The 6,554-nt window shown below is 42.4% G+C and overlaps 1 pseudogene; it reads left to right on the top strand.

Annotated features, from left to right (window-relative positions):
- The first annotated feature begins 2,940 nt into the window (after window positions 1-2,940).
- On the top strand, window positions 2,941-5,809 carry LOC129125593 (pre-mRNA-splicing factor SLU7 pseudogene; annotated as a pseudogene).
- The last annotated feature ends 745 nt before the right edge of the window (window positions 5,810-6,554 follow it).

Raw genomic sequence — 6,554 nt, 5'->3', positions numbered from 1 at the left:
ACTTGTGAGCTGCACTTAGAAGAAATGCCAGGCCAGTTGTGTCAATTTTAGCAGAGTGAGGCCTGATTTCATAAGGCCTTTCTTTTATAATTCTTCTACCTGTCTATGACATCTCACCCTGTTAGTTAATTTAAAAAAGGCTCATATGTTCTGATGTTAAAACAGCTCACTCTTGTGAGGGTATTATGTCATTAAGGTTATCACTGGTTATCTATTAGATATGGGATAAGATTCATAAAAAACCAATGACAATTAACAAAATGTATCAAATTCTATCAAGTCTTTGACACAGGGTTTCACAGCATGGGAAAAGTAAAGAATAATATCCAATGTCTCTCAGGGAAATGGAAATAAATGACCATTGTTTTAAAGTCCAAGTAGTTGACACTCAGGAGAAAGTTCATTAGCTGGAAATGTTGATCTTTGACATCACTGAATGTCCTCCTGGATCCTGGAACAGGGAATAACTGAAGAAGGTTCATAGGAGCACTGTACCATGATGATGCCAAGAGGCTTTTGTTGCCAAATTGCCTCTGTTGGCAAATTGCAGACACAGCCATGTCTTGGCAGTCCCACTTCTGTTCCTGTTCTGGCCATGAGGGCTGCATGGTGATAAGGTTATTTCTCTTTCCACGGTGCCTCATTTCTTCAGAGGCAACAGGTGTCTGAATGAACAGGTGACTACTTTGAACCTGCTGATGATAAAACACAAGCACACTCTCTCTTCAAGGCAATTAATCAATTAGGCTTCACTGTGGTACACTCAATTGGGATTTAGATTTGATGATCTTTATTCCAAATCTCTAATGCAAATATTGCATTATTCAAAATGATTTGTTGTCTAAATTTCTAATGTACATATTATATTATTTGGATCTTCTTAAGGCACTACATTCCCCTTCTTTTAATTTTTTTTAAATGAGGTGCATGTCTTTGGTTATGAGCATGAAGAAATATCAAGGCAAAACAATACATGTTGTGAACAAGAAACTGACAGCAATCAAGAATCAGTCAGGTACAACAATTAAGAATATTTCAGATAATACACATAATTAATAATACATGTGAAATTAGGTAATTAGGAATCTCTGAAATACTGTACCATCATCCCAGAGTCTGCGAACAGCTGACAAACCTCAGTTTAGCTAGGGCTTGGATAATTATTTCCAGATAATAATTCCCAAGCTCACTCTAAGAATAGGTTCTGCTGTCATATATAAAGGGTCAAATTGTCAAGTCAAAGTGACCTGAATCTAGTTTTGATGCAGAAAACATCTGGGTTTGTTGGCAAATTCACCATCCAGGTAGAGCCAAGGCCTGGCCACTGCCCAAGCTCCATCTGGGAGGGAATTCCCTAAACACATTTTAAAACAAGGCTCTTAAGAATAACAGCTATGAATAAAGGCTTTGGGGTTAAAGATTAATCAAAGCATCTAGTAGTTGGATAACTCTGAAGTTTCCTTCAGGACTGAGATGCTTCAAACACAGCAAACTGCTGGAGTGCTTCTGTAATAATAACTGGGACAAACTACAAGACGAGCAGTTTGGAGGAGGCTTTCAACAAAGCTCGGGTATCTTTTCTTGGAATTCTGAAAAATACTTAAAATTATGAGACAGCATTGGATCAAACCATAGAGCCAGTGCAGGGACTAGCCAGACAGCTAACTTGATATGAGAGATGCATAAGCATCTAGAGAACAAAAAAGAAATGACACGTGTCTTTTAGATAATTACACAAAGATGTTAAAGCATGTAAGAAGCCAGCTATAAATACAATAATAACATCTTATGAATAATGCCTATTATAAAATCAGTAAATTCACATCATGTAATCAATATATCAGCAGTAACCATCTTAGGGAGTTGAGACAGCACCTTTCTAAACAGTCATGTACCTGTGACAGCAAAATGAAACAAAGGAAAACACTAAAACAGCTTACAATCAGTAACAGCCATAATGTAGAATCATAACTGCCTCTTCTGTGTCGTCTATGGAAGATAAAACAGCAGAGATTGTAAGGAGCAATAGAATCTTTGACAAAATCAAGGGTGAACACACTGTATCATCTTTATCCACAAACAGGTGTTTGTCATGTTTCATCACAGCTGTTTTAGTTGGAGTCATCATATCCCTTACAAGAAAACAAATACACATCTTACAATGTTGAAAAGTAATATTTAACTGTCTTAGATTGCAATGCAGGATGTAACCAGAAGTATGTGTTCTATCACCATCTGTTAAAACCAGGTGGGGAATGTTCTTTATCTCTTCCATGACCCATCCCTCATAACTCCAGGGGGATAGCTCCTGTAAATGGGTCTGGAAGTGTTTTAGCTGTTAAAACCAGGTGGGGCAGTTTTCTTTATCTCTTCCTTGACCATCCTCCCTCCAGGAGATATCTTCTGTTAATGGGCATTGAGAGTCCCTGCATGACTGATAAAAATTACACCATCCCATTGGGAGATGCTCCACCCAGGGGGAAGAGCCAAGAATTCCTATCCAGATATAATCTGAGGTTTGGAATACCACAGTTGGGCTTTTCCCTCTGGATTTCCCAGAGGAAGATCAGACCCTTCTAGGCCTCCACTGGATCTTCAGAGGAAGACTACACCCTTCTACAGGATCCCTGCTCCAACAGAACCACAGCTGGCCGTGCAGGAGGGCTGAGCCACCATGGAATGGGACTGCTGCTACCACCCTGACCAAGAGGGTGTGAGGTCCTATCTTGACTTTGTCTGCTTCAGCAGTAAAAATTTTTTTTCATTAGCTAATGATTTCTAAACTTTAAAGAACTCCCGCAGATAGTTCAAGGTTAGAGGACTTAGTTAAGAACTTAAAATTAATTGCTGCAAATAATCTTGGGAGAACAGGAGAGCTGCAGGCACACAGGGAGTGGGGCATTGCAGGGCTGTGCTGTGGGCTGGCAGGAAAAACCCAACATGGCCTCAGGTGTGGTAGTGAACACCCCCACTGCAGGAGGGTATTCCAGATTGCAAGGCAGGATGTATTCTATTACCATCTGTATGGCAGTTGTCTTTTGTCAAGTGGGCAGTTTGTCTTATCTCATCCACAATCCCTCCTCCCTTGGGAGGGGACATCTGCTGATAACAGGCTATTGAATGTCACTGCATGGCTGATAAAAAGGACAGCATCCCATTGTGAGATGCTCCACTCACAGAGGGAGGAGCCAAGCATTCCTACCTGGATATAATCTGGAGATTCTGGAACACCAGCACAGCTTCTCCACTGGATTCCCCAGAGGAACAGCAGCTGCCTCTGCCACTGGATCTTCAGAGGAAGAATCCATCCTTCTCTACAGGATCCCTGCTCCAGCAGAACCACCCCTGACACTGCAGAAGGGCTGAGCCACAATTCCAATGGGACTGCTGCCACCACCCTGACCCACAGGGTGTCAGGTTGGGTTCTGACTCTGGCAGTGTTGTTCTAGTGTACTGCATTGCTTATTTTATCCTTTTATTTTCTTCCCTATTAAAGAACTGTTATTTCCTGCTCCCATATTTTTTGCCTGAGAGCCCCTTAATTTAAAATTTATAGTAATTTTTAAGGGTGAGGAGGGTTTACATTCTCCATTTCAGGGGAGGCTCCTGCCTTCCTTAGCTGTCTTTCCAAACCGAGACAGAGGGGGAAATGATGTGAGCCTGGAGGAACTGAAGAAGATGATGAAGGAAAATTGGAGGAAAAAGAATTAGAAGAGCAGAGAAAACTAGGAAATGCACCTGCTGAAGTGGATGAAGAAGGAAATTATATCAACCCTCATATTCCTCAGTACATCTCCTCATGGTGCATAGATCCTTCTAAGGGACCCACGATAAAGCATCAGAGACCTCAGCCAGAGAAGCAGGAGCAGTATCCTGGAGATTGTATAAATGAGGAGTTCAGGAGCACCCTGTGGCCATGAGGTACTGCAAAGCAGCCTGTGAGAACTGCAGGGCACTGACACACAAAAAGAAAGACTTCATGGAGAGACCAAGGAAGGCTGGAGCAAAATACATGAATATTACCCCAGATGAACATGTGCAGCCTCAGCTGATGTTTGATTATGATGGGAAGCAAGATTGGTGGAATGGTTATGACCCAGAGGAGCACATGAAAATTGTTGAGGAATATTCCAGGGTTGATTTGGCCAAATGTACACTGAAAGGCCAGAAGCTTCAGGAGGAGTTGGCATCAGGGAACCTGGGGCAAGTGAAGTCCCCAAGACACCAGTGGGAGAAGAGGAATCAAATTCACAGACAGAAAGGGATCATAATGGTGAAGATGAAGACAAATAAACAGATGACATTGATATGCCTGGGCAGAACTTTGACTCTAAAAGACGCATCACAGTCTGAAATTTACATATTCAGGAAGATACTGCTAAATACTTGAGGAATCTGGATCCAACCTCTGCTTATTATGATCCCAAAACAAGAGCCATAAGGGAGAACTCTTAAGCCAATACAGGCAAGAATCCAGATGAAGTTGGTTATGCAGGTGACAACTTTGTTTGCTACACAGCCGATACCATTTCCATGGCACTGACTCTGCTGTTTGCCTGGGAGTTTAAGACAAAGGCTCTGAAGTTCATCTTCAAGTGGATCCTACAAAATTAGAGCTTCTTTATAAATCTTCCAAAGTAAAAAAAGAAGATTTCAAGGCTCAGCAGAAAGAAAGAAAGCATCCTAGAGAAGTATGGAGGACAGGAACATTTAGATGCCACCCCCCCCCCCCCCCCCCCCCCCCAGATGAAGTGCTGCTAGCTCAAACAGAAGATTATGTGGAGTATTCTAGGCATGGAATAGTCATCAAAGGACAGCAGAAAGCTATTGCTTGTTCTAAATAGGAAAAGGATGTGAAGATCATCCATACATTCATTTGGGGTTTGTACCAGAAAGAAGGCAAGTGGGGTTATAAGTGTTGTCACTCCTTTATCAAATACTCCTACTGTATAGAAGAAGCTGGGAAAGAAATTGCTAATACAGAGACAAGTTTAATGGAAGAGCAGCCTGAGGAGGAGGAGGAACACATGACAAAACCCAAAACACCAATGGAGATCCACCAAGAGAAACAAAAAGAGAAAAAAAAAAGAAGCACAAGAAGAGCTCAAATTCTGACACTGAGGGTGAAGAGAAAAAGAAGCAAGAAAAACTAAAAATGGCTCTAAATGCTGAAGAGGCTTGACTTCTCCACATCAAAGAAATCATGTAGTTAGATGAGAGGAAGAGACCATACAACAGCCAATATGAAGCCAGGGAGCCAACAGAAGAGAGAGAATGAGTTGCTGCAAGAGAAAAGAACAGAGACAAACCTGTTCTTTTTGAGAACATACTAGAGAACATACAACATCATCTTCTGTGTCTAAGAAGCCTCGGCTAGACGAAATTCCTGCAGCAAATCTTGATGCAGATGATCCTCTTACTGATGAAGATGATGAAGTGATGAAAATGATGAATATGAGGACTTGGAAGACAGTGATGGTGATGACACTGCAGCTCTTCTGGCTGAACTGGAAAAAATCAAGAGAGAACGAGCTGAAGAACAAGCTCCAAAGGAACAAGCACAAAAGGCCAAAGAAGAAAGAATTTGGATGGAGAACATCCTGAGTGGTAACACATTGCTGAACCTTACTGGGCCAGCACAGCCTCAGGCAAACTTCAAAGTTAAAAGGAGGCGGGATGATGATAATGTGTTCAAGAACTGTGCCAAGGGGATAGACAAGACAAAAAAGGACAAAAGATCAAAAGATTCATCAGTGATACTCTAAGATCAGAGATTCACAAAAAGATCATGGAAAAGTATATCAAGTAGTACAGTTTTATGTGCAGTAGTGTGTACAAGGACTTGGTAGGTCATGGCTGTTCCCTCCCTTTCCCTCAGAATTTAAGGCTGAATATTTGGTCATGGATTCTCAAATGCTTTTCCAAGATCAGCAACAGCTTCATAATTAATAAGTGCTATATATCTGGAGTTTTTATTCCTACATATTGTTTTCCTTTACAGTTTTAATTAAACCAGTTTGTGTCTCATGAAAAAAAAAAACAAAAAAAATGGAGCAGAGCTGCAGTGGCCAAGCCACATGCTGGGGCAGGGTGGGGAGAGGCCTGCTGCACCACCCCATAGCTACAACAGTTGTCATAGACGAACAGCAATTAAATACAGATCAGCCAGTCCCAAGTGATGGGCAGGTGCTGCCCCAAAGAGGGGGAAGGGGGGCTGAGCCACCCTGTGCCACTGCTGCTGCCAGCTAGGGAAGGGAAAACTCCGTGGCTCCGTCCTGCACCGCTGCACCTCTGTTCCCCCCCCCTACAACACTTGCAGTTGAAAAAGAGGAGGGGAAAAGGCAATAAAAAAACCCCCTAAAAACTGCACACCATAGCGGGAAAAATACCAAAAGACAAACATGGAGAGCACTGGAAAGGCACAAAGTGCCCGTGGCTCTCCTCTTCTGCTTTGGAGTCTGTGAATTCCATGGGGGAGTGCTGACTGAGGGGCCCAGCCCCAGGGGAGCCTCTGGGTCTGGAAAGGAGCTTTGCTACTAAAATACTGTCTGGCC

This window comes from Agelaius phoeniceus, chromosome 12 (assembly GCF_051311805.1).
Source record: "Agelaius phoeniceus isolate bAgePho1 chromosome 12, bAgePho1.hap1, whole genome shotgun sequence".
Lineage (NCBI taxonomy): Eukaryota > Metazoa > Chordata > Aves > Passeriformes > Icteridae > Agelaius > Agelaius phoeniceus.
The sequence above is the reverse complement of the archived record's forward strand: the minus strand, read 5'-3'. Positions and strand labels throughout refer to the sequence as shown.